The following is a 20347-nucleotide window of genomic DNA, read 5'->3' on the forward strand; positions in this document are numbered from 1 at the left end:
GCGAGAGAGTGGGATTTTATCGGAATGAACAAGGGGGTTTTGCTTGCCTGGCACTTCTGAAGATAATATAGCTCTTCATCGGTGTCATCGATCACATCATCGGTATCACGTCTATCGAAAGGGGGCAATCACCGGCAACTGAGGAAAAACACAATCAATGCAATGCACAATATGATGCATGAATGTGACATGGCAATATGCTGTGGTTTGTGCTAATGCAACTAAAACCAGATTAAATGAAGTTGGTTTGAATCCAAGATTCAAACTCAAACTCCACATGTGGATATTTAAATGCCATTAATATGATTTGTGGTAAACAGCATCTATAAGTTGTTCTAACATGCATGAAACCAGTACAGATGGATAGATTGGATTTTTCTGATCATTTTTCATATATAATTTATTTCATTTGGAGTTACGGTTGAATTACTATGATTTTTAGAAGTTTGGGCTATTTTCTGAAATTTCCTGAATAATAATAAATCCAGAAAATGATTTATGGCGTCAGCATGACGTTGGCATGACGTCAGCAGGTCAACAGGGGCTGGTCCGGGTCAAACCTGACCAGTGGGGCCCACTGGTCAGTGACTCAGGTGACTAACAGAGTTAATTAATTCTAACTAATCAAATTAATAGCCACGGGGCCCACTGCCAGTGTCAGCAGGGGTAATTAGTTTAACTAATTCAATTAGTACTAATCCTAATTAACTAACAGAGCTGGGCCCCACCTGTCATTGACCCAGGGGTCAAACTGGGCCCACATGGTCAGTAGTCAACGGGGTCAAACCCACCGGCGACATGACGCCGGCGAGGCCAGACGTGGCGGTGCGCGTCGGGAACCAACTACAGGGGCTCTTTTGGCGCGCAGGGAGCAGCTACGGGGAGAGGGTGGAGTGGCGCATCCAACGGCGGCGGTGGCGGAGGCTGGGGTGGCCGGAGCTGCCGGCGGCGAGCTCTTTTGCGGCTGCCGGAGTTCGGGCAATCTCAGGGTGGCGTTACAGAGCACCTGAGGAGGCGTTGTGGGTGTCTACGGGTTCATGCGATCGTGCTGAGCATGATGGTGGGCTCGGGAACGAGCTGCGGTGGCTGTGGCCACGGTCACGCCATGGCTGGCGGCGAGAAGCTCTCGGCCGCGGTGGGAGATGGGGCTAGGGGCGAGAACGGAGGGGGCGAGCACAAGAGAAGCAGCGGAGGCTCACAGCGGATCCATTCGAGGCGGGGACGAGGCCGGGGACGGTCCGGAGCCGACGAATAGGGCGACGGCGACCGGCGGGTCCAAGGAGGGGAAAAACGTCGGGGCGGCGCTTCGGGGGCTTCTGGAGGGGCGTGGCTCGGTGAGGTGGGTCGAGGACGGAGTGGCGGAGCTTCTGGGCTAGTCGGGGAAGCGAGGGAGGCCCGGTGGCCGTGGTGGCAGTGGACGGCGGCGACGAGCTCCGCTCGGTAGCTGCGTGCGAGAAACAGAGGAGGGGGGAGGAGCGAGGAGAGTGAGAGAGGGAGCCAGGGGCTGCGTGGCGATGCTAGAAGGGCCGTGGCGTCGCAGTGGAAGCAGAAGGTGGCTGGGGAAGCAGGAGGTGGCCGAGGCAGCGTCGGCGCCCGTCGGCCACGCGCGCTGCCTACTGGCGCGGGGAAGACGACAGGGGGGGACGCCTGGTGGGCTGGGCCGCACCGGTGGGCTGCCAGCACAGGAGCTGGGCCGGCTGGGCTACCAGGTGAGCGCCAAGTAAGTCTAGGTGGGTTCTCTCTTTTTTTTTTTATATTTCTGTTCTGTTTTTCTTTTATTTAATCATTTGCCACTGTTTAAAAATCAAAACAGATTCAAAAACAGTACCAAATATCCTCTGTATATTTTTATGTTGCTGAATGGGCTGATCCAAATGCACATAAAATGTTCCAGGGTATTTGAAAGTATATTCTATACATATTATGAATATAATTCCAAATGCAACTAGAATAATGATTTAAATTCAATGCTCAAAATATTCCTCAAAAATGTTCATTATTTTTGGTTTGGTGCAAAACCCTTGCCAAAATATAACCAACATTATTTAAGGCCATTTTGGAAACATTGAATGCACTTTCCAGGGTTCTTTGCCCCTCTTTTATTTAAGTTTTTGAGGCTTCCAAAATTCCTCAGTTCAAGTTTCAAAAATTTAAACATGATGCAAGCAAGATGCAAACACTAGACAACACCAGAAGCTAGGGATGTGACAGAGCAACTTTCATGTACAAAGTTTTTCCATCTGAGCTACGGTTTATTTTATATTAATTTTAGAAGATTTAATCATTTTTAGATTTATTAGAAATTAATTTAATTTGAAAACGTTTATTGCGTCATCATTACATCAGCGGTCAGCGTTGACCGTTGACCAGTCAAACAAGGCAGTGGGGCCCAACTCTCATTGACTGTTTACCTAATCAAGTAATTAAGGCTAATTAACAGTGTTAATTAGATTAACTAACATGATTAACTAAGTTAATTAATTATCTTAATTAATTAATTATTATTTTTACTATTATTTGTATTCTTCTTTTTTTAACACCTATTTTTTGTAAAAAGGAAGGGGCTGTGGGGCCCGCTGTTAGTGGCCCATCTAGCCACTGGAGCGGGTGTGCTAACGGGCGCTGGGGCGGGGCGCACCCAGGCGCACATCACGCAGGGGGCGAGGAAGTGGCCACGGCGGGGCTCGCCGGCCGGCCGTTTTCGGCGATGAAAGCTGGCGCGGCGGGGCGCGTTGGGTAGCGCGGGCGGGGAGGTGGCCGAAGACGAGGCCTGGGGCGCAGGCGCGGGCCGCGGTGGCGAACAGCGTGAGCGGGGTGAGGACGATAGGCGAGGCCACACACGCGGGAGCGGACGGAGAGTTTCAGGCGCATAGGTGGTGGCGTCCTACGGCGATGGGAGGGGGAGAGGAAGGGGATGAGGGCTCACAGGGCCCTGTAGATGTGCAAAGGCGTGCTCGGGGCAGCCGGTCGGGGGAGAGGCAGGAAGGCGACGCCGACAAGGTGACGGCGAGCGGCAACGGCGCGACGTCGGGGCAGTTCAGCGCGAGGGCGAGGAGGCGTCGGCGTTGACGGAGTCCGGCGTCGTCGGGGTGGGCGCCGGTGTCGTGGGGTGGGAAGGCGCGGTCGCCGGGGAGAGGCAGCGGGGTCGGGCACCTTGGCCGCGGGCGCGCGTCAGATCAAGCGAGGGAGCGGGAGGAGGGGATCGGGGCGAGTGGCGGGGTCGGGGCGTCGCCCGATCCAGATCCCGAATCGGGGGGAGGAGAGGAGCGAGGGGAGTGGGCATCGTGCGGGGGGGGGGAGTGGGCGAGTGGGGCGTGGGGAATCGGGGCGGCCTAGGGTTTGCCCTATAGGCCAGAGGGAGGGGCCGGCTGGGCCAAGTGGGTCAGCTAGCTGGGCCGTCTGGCCCAGTTGGGGGCGGGGTCTCTATTTTTTTGTGTTGTTTTTGTTTTGAGCTTTTTCCTTTTATCTATTTTTCCTTTCTAACTTAGTTTCTATTTACTTTAGTTTTATTAAGTATACCACTAGCCCCTAAATTAGTATTTATAAATACTCTATTGCCACATGAATTTCTCATACCTAATAAAATAGTTTAATGTTTTATAAAATGTATTTAATTATTTGTTTAAGCCACTGTTTTATTTAGTTTAGTGCTTTTAATTATTTTTTAAAAATGTGATCCTCCACCATAATTACCTAAGCATTATTTGCCACCTCTAGAACATTTTAATTTTAATGTTTGAAAACTTTACCATTTGACTTGATTTTAAATTTTGAATTCGAACGGGATTGAATCATCGTGAGATTTACAACAGTAAGAGTGGTGACGTGGCCTCATTAGCAGAGGTTACTGTAGCTTGATTATCCGGGCGTCACAATGGGTCTACCTATACCCCGCCTCCTGACATATTGATCCATTTGCCTCAACACATAAAACCTTGAACCATAAGACATGAAAGCATTTCAAATGAACTCTGAAAAAGTTGAAAGTTGGGATGGTATCATAATTTCACCCACATAGCATGTGCATGTACAAAACTGACAATGGTAGCATGTTCATGTGTTACAAAGTTGGCATGGTATCATCATAATAGTTGTGGGAGGAAGTCTTCACTTTTTCTTCACTTGTGTCATTTGCTTATTGCGCCGTAACCATGGATAATCTTCATTGTTTATCAGGATGCTTGGGTCAGCCTTGACATTGAAGGGAGGAATTTCATGAAACTTTTCATAATCTTTAGACATGTCTGTCTTGCCGTCCACTCCCAGGATGTCCCTTTTTCCTGAAAGAACTATGTGGCGCTTTGGCTCATCGTATGATGTATTCGCTTCCTTATCTTTTCTTTTTCTCTGTTTGGTAGACATGTCCTTCACATAGATAACCTGTGCCACATCATTGGCTAGGACGAACGGTTCGTCAGTGTACCCAAGATTTTTCAGATCCACTGTTGTCATTACATACTGTGGGTCTACCTGTACCCCGCCGCCTAACAGATTGACCCATTTGCACTTAAACAAAGGGACCTTAAAATCAGGTCCGTAGTCAAGTTCCCATATGTCCACTATGTAACCATAATATGTGTCCTTTCCGCTCTCGGTTGCTGCATCAAAGCGGACACCGCTGTTTTGGTTGGTGCTTTTTTGATCTTGGGCGATCGTGTAAAATGTATTCCCATTTATCTCGTATCCTTTGTAAGTCAATACAGTCAAAGATGGTCCCCTGGACAACAAGTACAACTCATCACAAACAGTGTTGTCACCTCTGAGATGTGTTTCCAACCAACTGCTGGAAGTCCTGATGTGTTCACACGTAATCCAGTCGTCGCACTGCTCCGGGTGTTTGGAGCGCAGACTGTTCTTGTGTTCATCGACATACGGGGTCACCAAGATAGAGTTCTGTAGAAATATGTAGTGTGCTTGAGACCAAGAATATCCGTCCCTGCATATTATTGAGTCACTTCCAAGAGTGCCTTTTCCAGTCAGTCTCCCCTCATACCGCGATTTAGGGAGACCTATCTTCTTAAGGCCAGGAATGAAGTCAACACAAAACCCGATAACATCCTATGTTTGATGGCCAATGGAGATGCTTCCTTCTGGCCTAGCACGGTTACGGACATATTTCTTTAGGACTCCCATGAACCTCTCAAAGGGGAACATATTGTGTAGAAATACGGGCCCTAGGATGACAATCTCATCGACTAGATGAACTAGGACGTGCGTCATGATATTGAAGAAGGATGGTGGGAACACCAGCTCGAAACTGACAAGACATTGCGCCACATCACTCCTTAGCCTTGGTACGATTTCTAGATCGATCACCTTCTGAGAGATTGCATTGAGGAATGCACATAGCTTCACAATGGCTAATCGGACGTTTTCCGGTGGAAGCCCCCTCAATGCAACCGGAAGCAGTTGCGTCATAATCACGTGGTAATCATGAGACTTTAGGTTCTGAAACTTTTTCTCTGGCATATTTATTAATCCCTTTATATTCGACGAGAAGCCAGTCGTGACCTTCATACTGAGCAGGCATTCAAAGAAGATTTCTTTCTCTTCTTTCGTAAGAGCGTAGCTGGCAGGACCTTTATACTGCTTCGGAGGCATGCCGTCTTTTTCGTGCAAACGTTGCAGGTCCTCCCTGCCTCAGGTGTATCTTTTGTCTTCCCATACATGCCCAAGAAGCCTAGAAGGTTCACGCAAAGGTTCTTCGTCACATGCATCATGTCGATTGAGGAGCGGACCTCTAGGTCTTTCCAGTAGGGTAGGTCCCAAAATATAGATTTCTTCTTCCACATGGGTGCGTGTCCCTCAGCGTCATTCGGAACAGCTAGTCCACCGGTACCCTTTCCAAAGATTACATAGTGTAAATCATTGACCATAGCAAGCACGTGATCACCGGTGCGCATGGCGGGCTTCTTCCGGTGATCTGCCTCGCCTTTGAAATGCTTGCCTTTCTTTCGACATTGATGGTTGGTCGGAAGAAATCGACGATGGCCCAGGTACACATTATTCCTGCATTTGTCCAGGTATATACTTTCAGTGTCATCTAAATAGTGCGTGCATGCGTGGTATCCTTTGTTTGTCTGTCCTGAAAGGTTACTGAGAGCGGGCCAATCGTTGATGGTCACGAACAGCAACGCCTTAAGGTTAAATTCCTCCTGTATGAGCTCATCCCACGTACGTACACCATTTTCATTCCACAGCTGTAAAACTTCTTCAACTAATGGCCTTAGGTACACATCAATTTCGTTGCCAGGTTGCTTAGGGCCTTGGATGAGAACTGGCATCATAATGAACTTCTGCTTCATGCACATCCAAGGAGGAAGGTTATACATACATAGAGTCACGGGCCAGGTGCTGTGATTACTGCTCTGCTCCCCGAAAGGATTAATGCCATCCGCGCTTAAAGAAAACCATACATTCCTTGGGTCCTTTGCAAACTCATCCTAGTACTTTCTCTCGATTTTTCTCCACTGCGACCCGTTAGCGGGTGCTCTCAACTTCCCATCTTTCTTTCGGTTCTCACTGTGCCATCGCATCAACTTGGCATGATCTTTGTTTTTGAACAGACGTTTCAACAGTGGTATTATAGGAGCATACCACATCACCTTCGCAGGAACCCTCTTCCTGGGGGGCTCGCCGTCAACATCACCAAGGTCATCTCGTCTGATCTTATACCGCAATGGACCGCATACCGGGCATGCGTTCAGATCCTTGTATGCACCGCGGTAGAGGATGCAGTCATTAGGGCATGCATGTATCTTCTCCACCTCCAATCCTAGAGGGCATACGACCTTCTTTGCTGCGTATGTACTGTCGGGCAATTCATTATCCTTTGGAAGCTTCTTCTTCAATATTTTCAGTAGCTTCTCAAATCCTTTGTTAGCCACAGCATTCTCTGCCTTCCACTGCAGCAATTCTAGTACGGTACCGAGCTTTGTGTTGCCATCTTCGCAATTGGGGTATAACCCTTTTTTGTGATCCTCTAACATGCGATTGAACTTTAGCTTCTCCTTTTGACTAATGCATTGCGTCCTTGCATCGACAATGACCCGGCGGAGATCATCATCATCGAGCACATCGTCTGGTTCCTCTTGATCTTCAGCAGCTTCACCCGTTGCAGCATCATTGGGCACATCGTCTGGTTCCTCTTGATCTTCACCAGCTCCCCCCGTTGCAGCATCACCGTATTCAGGGGGCACATAGTTGTCATCGTAGTCTTCTTCTTCGCCGTCTTCCATCATAACTCCTATTTCTCCGTGCCTCGTCCAAACATTATAGTGTGGCATGAAACCCTTGTAAAGCAGGTGGGAGTGAAGGATTTTCCGGTTAGAGTAAGACCTCGTATTCCCACATTCAGTGCATGGGCAACACATAAAACCATTCTGCTTGTTTGCCTCAGCCGCATCGAGAAACTCATGCATGCCCTTAATGTACTCGCGGGTGTGTCTATCACCGTACATCCATTGTTGGTTCATCCGCGTGCATTATATATAATTAAGTGTCCAAACTAATAGAAGTTCATCATCACATTAAAAGCAAAGTGCATACATAGTTCTCAGCTAACAACATATAGCTCTCCAGAGCATCTAATTAATTAAACCATACATTGAAACTATGTAAAACATTTCAATGCGAAAACAAATGCGATCATAATCACAACCAAGGTAACAATTGATCCAACGGCATAATGATACCAAGCCTCGGTATGAATGGCATATTTTCTAATCTTTCTAATCTTCAAGCGCATTGCATCCATCTTTAACTTGTGATCATCGACGACATCCGCAACATGCAACTCCAATATCATCTTCTCCTCCTCAATTTTTTTATTTTTTCCTTCAACAAATTGTTTTCTTCTTCAACTAAATTTAACCTCTCGACAATAGGGTCGATTGGCATTTCCGATTCACATACATCCTAGATAAATAAAATCTATGTCACGTTGGTCGGCATAATTTTCATAAACAATAGATGAACTAATAGTTATAAAGATAATATACATACCACATCCGAATCATAGACAGGACGAGGGCCGACAGGGGCGGATACCAAAACCATCACACTATATAAGATGCAATAATAAATGTAAGAAAATGATACAAGTATCTCTCTAAACATACAAGTAAGAATATTTTTCCTTTCAGAAAGAAGATAAGAACAAGAGGCTCACCACGGTGGTGTCGGTGATGAGATCGGCGCGGGTGATCGACGGCGGTGAAGACGGGGACGGGGCGTGACGGACCGCTAAATCTAGGCAAATCTCGAGGAAAATGGAGCTTGGAGGTCGAGCTTCGAGAGGAGAAAGCTTAAGTAGTGTGGCTCGGGCATTCCATCGAACACCTCATGTGCATAGGAGGTGAGCTAGAGCACCACAAAGCCCTCTCCCCCTCGGCCAGAAAAAACAGAGTAGTGTGCTCTGCTCTTGCGCGAGGGGGTATATATAGGCACCTCATTGGTCCTAGTTGGTGACATGAGCCGGGACTAAAGGGGAGCATTTGGTCCCGGTTCAAGCCACCAACCGGGACCAAAGGTAGTGGGCCAGGAGCGAGGCCCATTGGTCCCCGTTCATCCCACCAACCGGGACCAAAAGGTCCAGATGAACCGGGACCAATGGCCCACGTGGCCCGGCCGGCCCCCTGGGCTCACGAACCGGGACCAATGCCCACATTGGTCCCGGTTCTAGACTGAACCGAGACTAATGGGCTGACCCGGCCTGGACCATAGCCCTGTTTTCTACTAGTGATATAGCACTATAGGTGGAATGGAATGGTGGTTGTGGAGAAGACAAAAAGGAGAAGATAGTCTCACATCAACTAGGCGTATCAATGGGCAATGGAGATGCCCATCAATAGATATCAATGTGAGTGAGTAGGGAGTGCCATGCAACGGATGCACTATAGCTATAAGTATATGAAAGCTCAAAAAGAAACTAAGTGGGTGTGCATCCAACTTGCTTGCTCATGAAGACCTAGGGAAATTTGAGGAAGCCCATCATTGGAATATACAAGCCAAGTTCTATAATGTAAAATTCCCACTAGTATATGAAAGTGATAACATGAGAGGCTCTCTACTATGAAGATCATGGAGCTACTTTGAAGCACAAGTGTGGTAAAAGGATAGTAGCATTGCCCCTTTTTATTTATTTTCTCTTTTTTGGGCCTTCTTTTTTTCTTTGGCCTTTCTCTTTTTTTTGTTGGGACAATGCTCTATTAAATGATGATCATCACACTTTTATTTATTTACACCTCAATGATTACAACTCGATTCTAAAACAAAGTATGACTCTATATGGATGCCTCCGGCGGTGTACTGGGATATGCAATGAATCAAGAGTGACAAGTATGAAAAAATTATGAACGGTGGCTTTGCCACAAATACTATGTCAACTACATGATCATGTTAAGCAATATGACAATGATGAATGTGTCATGATGAACTAGATGGTGGAAAGTTGCATGGCAATATATCTCGGAATGGCTATGGAAATGCCATAATAGGTAGGCATGGTGGCTGTTTTGAGGAAGGTATATGGTAGGTGTACGATACCGGCGAAAGGTGCGCGGAATTAGAGAGGCTAGCAAAGGTGGAAGGGTGAGAGTGCGTATAATCCATGGACTCAACATTAGTCATAAAGAACTCATAAACTTATTGCAAAAATCTAGAAGTTATCAAAGCAAAGTATTACGCACATGCTCCTAGGGGATAGATTGGTAGGAAAAGACCATCGCTCATCCCCGACCGCCACTCATAAGGAAGACAATCAATAAATAAATCATGCTCCGACTTCATCACATAACGGTTCACCATACGTGCATGCTACGGGAATCACAAACTTTAACACAAGTATTCTTTAAATTCAAAACTACTCAACTAGCATGACTTTAATATTATCACCTCCATATCTCAAAACAATTATCATGCTTCAATCTTTTCTTAGTATTCAACACACTCAAAAGAAAGTTTCACAAATCTTGAATATCAAGCATATTATTATTAAGCAAATTACCATGCTATTAAGAGACTCTCAAAATAATTTAAGTGAAGCATGAGAGATCAATATTTTCTTTAAAACAAATCCACCACCGTGCTCTAAAATATCTAAGTGAAGCACATAGAGCAAAATTATAACGCTCAAAAGATATAAGTGAAGCACATAGAGCAAAACTACTTAGCTCAAAAGATATAAGTGAAGCACATAGAGTATTCTATCAAATTTTAATTCATGTATGGATCTCTCAAAAGGTGTGTACAGCAAGGATGATTGTGGCATACTAAGACACAAACACACAAATAATACAAGACGCTCCAAGCAAAACACATATCATGTTGGTGAATAAAAATATAGCTCCAAGTAAATTACCGATGGAAGTGTACGAAAGAGGGGATGCCTTCCGGGGCATCCCCAAGCTTTGACTGCTTGGTGTCCTTGGATTATCTTGGGGGTGCCATGGGCATCCCCAAGCTTAGGCTCTTGCCACTCCTTGTTCCATAATCCATCAAAAGAATTCACCCAAAACTTGAAAACTTCACAACACAAAACTTAAAGTAGAAAACTCGTGAGCTCCGTTAGCGAAAGAAAACAAAAGACCACTTCAAGGTACTGTAATGAACTCATTCTTTATTTATATGGGTTTTAAACCTATTTTATTCCAACTTCTATATGGATTATAAACTATTTTACTAACCATAGATTCATCAAAATAAGCAAACAACACACGAAAAACAGAATCTGTCAAAAATAGAACAGTCTGTAGTAATCTGTAGCTAGCGCAAGATCTGGAACCCCAAAAATTCTAAAATAAATTTCTGGACGTGAGGAATTTATCTATTAATCATCTTCAAAAATAATTTACTAAATAGCACTCTTCAAATAAAAATGACAGCAGTTCTCGTGAGCGCTAAAGTTTCTGTTTTTTACAGCAAGTTCAACAAAACTCTCCCCAAGTCTTCCCAACGGTTCTACTTGGCACAAACACTAATTAAACACAAAAAACACAACCAAAACAGAGGCTAAATAATTTATTTATTACTAAGCAGGAGCAAAAAGCAAGGATTAAAAATAAAATTGGGTTGCCTCCCAACAAGCGCTATCGTTTAACGCCCCTAGCTAGGCATAAAAGCTAGGATAGATCTAGGTATTGTCATCTTGATTCTTAATTATTTTAGCGATGTTATGCTCGAATCCGGGAGGTTCCTTATGTTTCCCTTCATATTCAGAGATCTTGAGATCTAAAGAATCCAAACGCTTATTGCAAAGAGTAATCAACATATTCATGCGGTGAAGATTTACGCTAACGCTCTTAAGAGGTTCAAGAGATTTCTATAAAATCTTAGTTACTTCGCAAATTTTCTAAAAAACTTGCATTTTCTCTTTGGTATGATGGGGCCCCTTTTGTTGAGGTAAAGTTCCTACTATACCTTCTATAATTCCATGCGCGATACTGGGATCAATTTCAATAAAATTGCCTTTGGAAACACAATCCAAAAGTTGTCTATGAGACATATTAAGCCCAACATAAAAGTTGCGAAGCAAAATTCTGAAATTTACTTCTAGGGTGCATTTACGATAAGATTCCATCATTCTAAACCAAGCATCCTTTAAGTTTTCTCCTTGCTTTTGTTTGAAGTGAAGGACTTCAAACTCGGGGGACAAAGGAGCAGAAAGAGGACTAGCCATGACGACAAGCAAACAAACTAGCACACGAGCAGACAAGAGAAAACGGGCAAACGAGGCAAATAGAGAGGGAGGATAGAGAGAGAAAGAAAGAAAGAGAGAGAGAGAGAGAGGGCGAATAAAACGGCAAGGGTGAAGTGGGGGAGAGGAAAACGAGAGGCAAATGGCAAATAATGTAATGCGAGAGATAGGAATTGTGATGGGTACTTGGTATGTTGACTTTTTGCATAGTCTCCCTGGCAATGGCGCCAGAAATGGCTCATTGTCGGGAGTCAAATCTTGACTTGCGCAAACCTCCCCGGCAACTACGCCAGAAATGGCTCGTTGTCGGGAGTCAAATCTTGACTTGCGTGAGCCTCCCCGACAACGGCACCAGAAATCCTTCTTGCTACCTCTTGAGCTTGCGTTGGTTTTCCCCGAAGAGGAATAGATGATGCAGCAAAGTAGCGTAAGTATTTCCCTTGGTTTTTTAGAACCAATGTATCAATCCAGTAGGAGGCCACGCTCAAGTCCCTCGTACCTGCACAAAACGATAGCTACTCGCAACCAACACAATTAGGGGTTGTCAATCCCTTCACGGTCACTTACAAGAGTGAGATCTGATAGATATAATATTTTTGGTATTTTTGGTATAAAGATGCAAAGTAAAAAGTAAAGGCAAAGTAAAAAAGCAAAGCAAGATTAAAGTGATGGAGATTGATATAATGAGAATAGACCCGGGGGCCATAGGTTTCACTAGTGGCTTCTCTCAAGAGCATAAGTATTCTATGGTGGGTGAACAAATTACTGTTGAGCAATTAACAGAATTGAGCATAGTTATGAGAATATCTAGGCATGATCATGTATATAGGCATCACGTCCATGAAAAGTAGACCGAAATGATTCTGCATCTACTACTATTACTCCACTCATCGACCGCTATCCAGCATGCATCTAGAGTATTAAGTTAAAAACAGAGTAACGCCTTAAGCAAGATTACATGATGTAGAGAGATAAATTCATGCAATATGAAATAAATCCCATCTTGTTATCCTCGATGGCAACGATGCAATACGTGCCTTCCTGCCCCTTCTGTCACTGGGAAAGGACACCGCAAGATCGAACCCAAAGCTAAGCACTTCTCCCATGGCAAGAACTACCAATCTAGTTGGCCAAACCAAACGGATAATTCGAAGAGACTTGCAAAGATAACGAATCATACATAAAAGAATTCAGAGAAGATTCAAATATTATTCATAGATAGACTTGATCATAAACCCACAATTCATCGGTCACAACAAACACACTGCAAAAAGAAGATTACATCGAATAGATCTCCACAAGAGAGGGGGTGAACTTTGTATTGAGATCCAAAAAGAGAGAAGAAGCCATCTAGCTACTAACTGTGGACCCGAAGGTCTGAGGTAAACTACTCACACTTCATCGGAGAGGCTATGATGATGTAGAAGCCCTCCGTGATGACGGCCCTCTCCGGCGGACCTCCGGAACAGGCCCCAAGATGGGATCTCATGGATACAGAAAGTTGCGGCGGTGGAATTAGGTTTTTGGCTCCGTATCTGATTGTTTGGGGGTACGTTGGTATATATAGGAGGAAGGAGTACGTCGGTGGAGCATCGAGGGTCCCACGAGGCAGGGGGCGCACCTTAGGGGGGGGCCCACCCTCGTGACCGCCTCTTTGACTCCTTGGAGTAGGGTCCAAGTCTCCTGGATCACGTTCGGTGAGAAAATCACGTTCCCGAAGGTTTTATTCCATTTGAACTCCGTTTGATATTCCATTTCTTCGAAATACTGAAATAGGCAAAAAAAAGCAGCAATTCTGGGCTGGGCCTCCGGTTAATAGGTTAGTCCCAAAAATAATATAAAAGTGGAAAATAAAGCCCAATATAGTCCAAAACAGTAGAGAATATAGCATGGAGCAATCAAAAATTATAGATACGTTGGAGATGTATCAGCTAGCAAGAAATAGGTTAGGGTTCGGGGGTCTCCTCAAAATCCATCGATCATCACAGGGGGTCTCAGGTGCTACCACCCTTAGAAGCATTGTTACAGTTCCATCAAAACTCATATACTCCAACCTTATTGTTGACAGTGTCGGTCTTCTCAGATCTCGGGGAAATTCCTACTCTGGGCTCTTCTGGTGGTGGCATAATCTTTTCCTCAATTCTTCTGCCCTTTCATCTTGGTAAGGTTCTTTTGGGACTAGGCCTTCTGAGCTGACGGGTCTGGCGCCAATACAAAAAAACTATCGATATCTCATGGTGGTCAACAATTTATGGTTTCTCCTAGAGGAAATCGGTCTGGCTGAACCTCACCGTATATCCTACGATTGGCAACAGCTGCCTTGTACAAGGCGAAAAATTGGCATACCATTCAAAGGTTTAAACAAGCTTTTGATCGTCGTCTCTCTACTATAGGTAAGTCACTCAGATTTACCATCCCATATAGCAAAGAGAATAATAAGAGTAAGTCGGTATGGTGATCAATCCATCCCACACCCAAATCATTACCTTGTACATGGTTTAGCGAATCTCGCATTATAACACTCGGTCATCCTCACAAGCATTGCAGAATTTCTCTTGTCGAAGAACCAAGTTCGGACAAATCCATGGATTTTGCAAGCCAAACTAACATCTATCATTTCTTCACAACTCTCAGGTTTTGCATTACTCCTATAAAATCGTTTGTCGATAAAATCGTAACTTCTTCCAGGGTTTTTCCTTTAGCAAGAATGTGCTTGCTTCTTGGAAGGTCATGGGGCCTATGGGTTATGGCCCATCTCATCACTTGTAAACCTTAAACTCATCATCAGGGCAGCTGATCATTATTCCAACATTCAGCTTCCTAGCATTCTTAAATCCATCCAATTGCACTGTCTCTCTTCCTTCTATTGGTACAAACTAAGACGTGATTACTCATACTCACCATGGAGTTACAATTGCTCCTTATTACCAACATTATACCTCCTTTATGTCCAATAATACTTCATCCCTTCATATTCTTGGGATATCCTACATATCGAGACAAAACTCATACTTATTTTGTCTGAAATCCACTCTGTGGCATATCACTCTCCTCTCCATGGGTCAAGTGTCCTCACAGGGTACTACCACCCTTAAAATGCACAAATCTTCCATAGACCATATTTCTCATATCCTCGAAAACGGTCAAAATCTTTCTTCATAGAGTAACTACTCATAAAATCCAAATCAGTACCAATGATGCTAACTTTATTGATTCTCAAATTCTTACCATCTCCTACATTTCCATTACATGCCCCAACTCAACACCTCAATATAAAAGAAAATGTTCTCACTACTACTACTATACTTCTCACAAACACACAACTAATTATCACAAGTCTCCTTCTCCTTGGGACAATCTCTGGCAAAGTGCCCTGCTTTAGTACAACAAAAACATATTACTTCTGACAAGTCTTGAGGTTTCCTTTTTGGGCAACCGCTGAAGTAGTGCCCTGATTCCTTGCACCTGTAGCAGGTGATATGACTCAGGTCCTTCCTGGCATCCAATCTAATTCTCTTCCTGGACTTTTCCGTTCCAATCAGGGCTTTTATTTCCTATGGGTCATACTCTACTTCCACTGTCGGGAATTCTACTAGATCCCCATTCATAAAATTCTGGGAGATGTGTCCTTCTTCTACACATGAATAACATGACTTGGTGCATGGTTTAATTGGTTATTCTTTGGGTGCGTCCTCCACCTCTTCCTTCAACACAGTTTCTTCTAAAATTTCCATGAGGGCTCCTTTCATTGCTTCTTGCTTCTGTTGGATGGTTCGTTGAACCACGGGGTAAATGTGAAACTGATCAGGGTAGTGGGTATTCCCTTCACATAAGAAACAAGCAATCTGCCTAGTTGGGCATTCTTCATCTGGGTGACTTTCTTCACAATGACCTTGTGTTTGTTATCGTTGTGTCCTATTTCTCCACAAAGCTTGCATGAACAAGGTTTCTTCACATAATTTCCATAAGGCTTCAACTTATGGGACGACGAGACTTTAGCAGAGTCAACTTAAATTCTTTCCAAGTGGTTACTCCTTGCCACCCATTGATGGTTTGGTACATCCTCCACCAAGTAGCAGCACCTCTTTCAAAGCACTGAGGAGCATGTTGGGTCATATCCTTTCCGACTTTAGGGTTATTTTCCATGTGATCCTCCATGTTTTGAATCCATCGGTCTTTCTCTAATTGAGTCACTGGTCCAGAAAATACAAGTTCATCTCCATTCATCCTCTATTGGGTCCATGGGTTTGGGGTGAGATAAGAGAAATAGAGAGGGATACACACAATACAGACAATAGTTTTGAAAAGACAGTTTTTTATTTGTGGTTGTCGGAAAAACATCAAACAAATGACAGCTCACAAATGTCGCATCTAACGTAGCTATATAATAGGGGTTTGGTCTTCTAAAGGTCAATAAATCTTCAACGTCACCAAACTTTTCAAGTCTTGCTCATGTCTCCGATGACTTCTTCCGATCGTGTTTGTCCTTCTCAAGTTCTTTTGCCAGGTCATTTTCTGTTGACGCGAAGTCTATCATGACGTCCTTTAAGAGTTGCGCTCAAACTTCTGGGTTCCAACATCCTTCGCATGAACCCTGGTCCTGCTGTCCTTCAGTTACTGACGAATCTCCGCTATCGAGGTTTTGCATCCTCCAGCTTGGCTACTTTCAGCTTCTGGGTCCCGAGTTCTTCACGAAATACTTTCTTATCAAATATGATTTCCTGCAGGTCCATCTTAAACTTCTTGATGTAATTCTCCACATCCTGGCAATACTCCAGCTAAGGTTAAAACTTTGTCTTGCTGATAGGTGCTCCATCAGCCTTCTTGTCATCCAGTCCTTCCAAAGAAATGCATGCTTAACTCAGCATGGTGGCAATAGCATAAGAGGCCGATAACACCATGGTTAATATCTCCTCCCTTAGGGTTTTCCTAACAAAACTTTGAGTTTTAACGCTCCATGTTCATGTCTTTCTCCGACACACCTTGATCTCGGGTATTGACATCTTCCATAGTCTGCCAAGTTCCATAATGGTAGCCTTCCTAGGTCATACAAATCGGGGAATTCTTTAGAGCCTTCAAATTCTCCTAGTCTTCAGAGTCTTCATCCATTGTAGTTTCCATTGTTATAATGCATGGTAAAACCCTCTTCATTCTGAAGTGGTCTTAGTTGTCTGATATCTTGTACTTCTTGGAGTGGACTCATCAGTCGAATCTTCGAGTGGTCAAAAAGGGAAAAGGGGTATGGTCTCACTAAAAGGGAATTTTTGAATAATCTCAAAAGAGAAGAGAGGTAAAAGATCTTTTTGAAAATGAAATTGTAGAGAAAATCTTTCCTATGGGCTTGCCAGTTTCTAGGGGTCATGTCCTACAGTCAACATGTGCTCTGATACCATCTTGTAGCGACCCGACCCGAATGGATAAAGTTTCTGTGCTTAAGTGTCATCCCTGGATCGGTATGCTGACACACACAGTACTCAAGGATTTATAATAGAGGTAAATCACATGTATAAAGTAACATAAATACTATTACCTCAATCCAAATAGCGGAAGTAAAAACAAGGTTGTGGATTCCCATCAACACCAATGGCAAAGTTGAGTGTAGAAATCGTAACTAACGTACCACTTACTCGTCGTAAGATAATCCTGCAACATGAGACATTGCAGCCACAAAGGGTCAGTACATTGAATGTACTAGCAAATTCACACCAAAGAGCGATGATGAACAATGGCTATCACTACATGCATATTTGGCTGGTGGAGGCTCTATGGCTATAATGTTTTTGCGTAAAGCCAATTTTCCCCTACCATAAAGGAATATATTTTATTTAACTACAAAGTTTGTTGAAAACATTGAGAAGGTTCCTTCAACTCAATCCCAAAATAATAAATATAACCCAACAAATTAATTAAGTAAAGTGAGGAGATCAACATGATAATCCAAGAACCAGATACTCAAGATGTCCATAACCGGCGACACGGCCAATCATGATTAGTTTGTACACTCTACAGAGGATTGCGCACTTTTCCCCCACAAGACTCGATCTCCTCCGTTGGATTTCTCGCACTACATGGTGTTTGAGAAACGGATGACTGAGACACAGTTTTTCAGAAGCATTAACTCTAACCCCGGGTAGACAGTACCAACCTACAACCCCTACATCTGCTAGCCTACAACTGGAAGAGGTCTTGCAACTTACTCCACTATGCTAGAGCCCATAATAGCTTGTGGCTGCACAAGGAAGTTTCTAGCATGAATAATCTTATGATCCCTTTGAGCCTGGGTGGCATTCCATAGGGTGATCACACGGGTACTCCGGGATCCCCTTGGGCAAGCACTGGGTTCTCCAAGTGCCCCACGCAAACCAATGGGTACTCCAGGGTGCCCCAACCAATCCACCCAGATGTGTATTAAAGTAGCCACCTTAAGTTAAACCTTAATTAACAATCTCACATCTGTCATGGATACACTCAAACCCAATCCACGTCTACGAGCATAGCATGCAATAAGCATAACTTAGTGGGTTTGAATGCAAGACAATAGGTCCCTACCTCATCAACTACTTCCCAATACCCACATGTTATCAATCCTACTCATGCAATGTTTGAGGGTGAAACTAATGCATAAAAACTGGGTATGAAAGGGATATGATCAAAGTGTGAACTTGCCTTGTACTGTTGATGTAGACGATTCACACTCATAACACCTGATAGTTCTATTCGTCACACTCCAGTCAATCTATCGTAAGCAAGCAATAGTAACCACACATAAGCAATCACTCAAAAGATCGGAAAGAACGAAGAAGACAATTCGAAAAACATCAAAACCACGCAAATAACTCTTGCAACATAAAAAAATTTAACAGCACCAAAATTATGTGAATTTGGCCTTATCAGAAAGTTTAGGTCAAGATCTTCGATTTGCAAAAAGAATCAACTCAATCGGAGTTATTAAACTCGAGTTACGATCAAACAAAGTTTGAATATAAAACTGTTTGAATTCAAATTTTAAAACTTTCAAAAATATGTTTAATTTATTTTACTAGATAGAGGGGATCATAACGAAGAAGTGGGCGTTGGTTCCATTGAATTTGGACAAACGAGTAAAAAGTAGTGAGGGTTTAAAGATCAGGGGCTAAATTGTAAATAAAATAATTGCATCTAGGTCCCTGGCCAATATTAAAAAGAAAAAGAAAAAAATCTATCGAGCGAACGCTCGCTACAGAACCTAAACCGACGAAAACCGTTCACTACAGAGGTCAAAACGACGAACGTTCTCTAAATAACTAGACTAATAAAAACCGGGTTTTTAAAGAAAAACCGAGAAAACCAGGAAACCGATCTATGGTTTGGTTTATACCGGTCCATGGCGGTTCCGGCGGCCGATCGTCGATGGAGGCGGCCACGGCGAGACGGGGCCGCAGCAACAGCGGCGCTCGGGCGGCGGCGGCTTGCGGCGTGATACATCTCCAACGTATCTATAATTTTTGATTGCGCCATGCTATTATATTATCTATTTTGGATGTTAATGGGCTTTATTTTACACTTTTATATCATTTTTTGGACTAACCTACTAACCGGAGGCCCAACCCAAATTGCTGTTTTTTTTGCCTATTTCAGTGTTTCGCAGAAAAAGAATATCAAACGGAGTCCAAACGGAATGAAACCTTCGGGAACATGATTTTCTCAACAAAAGTGATCCAAGATACTTAGAGTGGGCGTCAAGAAACAATCGAGGAGGCCACGAGGCAGGGGGCACGCCTACCCCCCTGGGCGTGCCCTCCACCCTCGTGGGCCCCTCGTTGCTCCACCGACATACTTCTTCCTCCTATATATATCCACATACCCCCCAAACATCCAGGAGCACCACGAAAACCTAATTCCACCGTCGCAACCTTCTGTACCCGAGAGATCCCATCTTGGGGCCTTTTCTGGAGCTCCGTCGGAGGGGGCATTGATCACGGAGGGCCTCTACACCAACTCCAAGGCCTCTCCGGTGATGTGTGAGTAGTTTATTTCAGACCTACGGGTCCATAGTTATTAGCTAGATGGCTTCTTCTCTCTCTTTGGATCTCAATACAAAGTTCTCCTCGATTCTCTTGGAGATCTATTCGATGTAATCTTCTTTTGCGGAGTGTTTGCCGAGATCCGATGAATTGTGGGTTTATGATCAAGTTTATCTATGAACAATATTTGATTCTTCTCTGAATTCTTTTATGTATGATTAGTTTATCTTTGCAAGTCTCTTTGAATTACATGTTTGGTTTGGCCTACTAGATTGATCTTTCTTGCAATGGGAGAAGTGCTTAGCTTTGGGTTCAATCTTGCGGCGCTCGATCCCAGTGACAGAAAGGGAACCGACACGTATTGTATTGTTGCCATCGAGGATAAAAAGATGGGGTTTATATAATATTGCATGAGTTTATCCCTCTACATCACGTCATCTTACTTAAAGCATTACTCTGTTCTTATGAACTTAATACTCTAGATGCATGCTGGATAGTGGTCGATGTGTGGAGTAATAGTAGTAGATGCAGAATCATTTCGGTCTACTTGTCGCGGACGTGATTCCTATATACATGATCATACCTAGATATTCTCATAACTATGCTCAATTCTATCAATTGCTCGATAGTAATTCGTTCACCCACCGTA

Source organism: Triticum aestivum, chromosome 7A (assembly GCF_018294505.1).
Source record: "Triticum aestivum cultivar Chinese Spring chromosome 7A, IWGSC CS RefSeq v2.1, whole genome shotgun sequence".
Lineage (NCBI taxonomy): Eukaryota > Viridiplantae > Streptophyta > Magnoliopsida > Poales > Poaceae > Triticum > Triticum aestivum.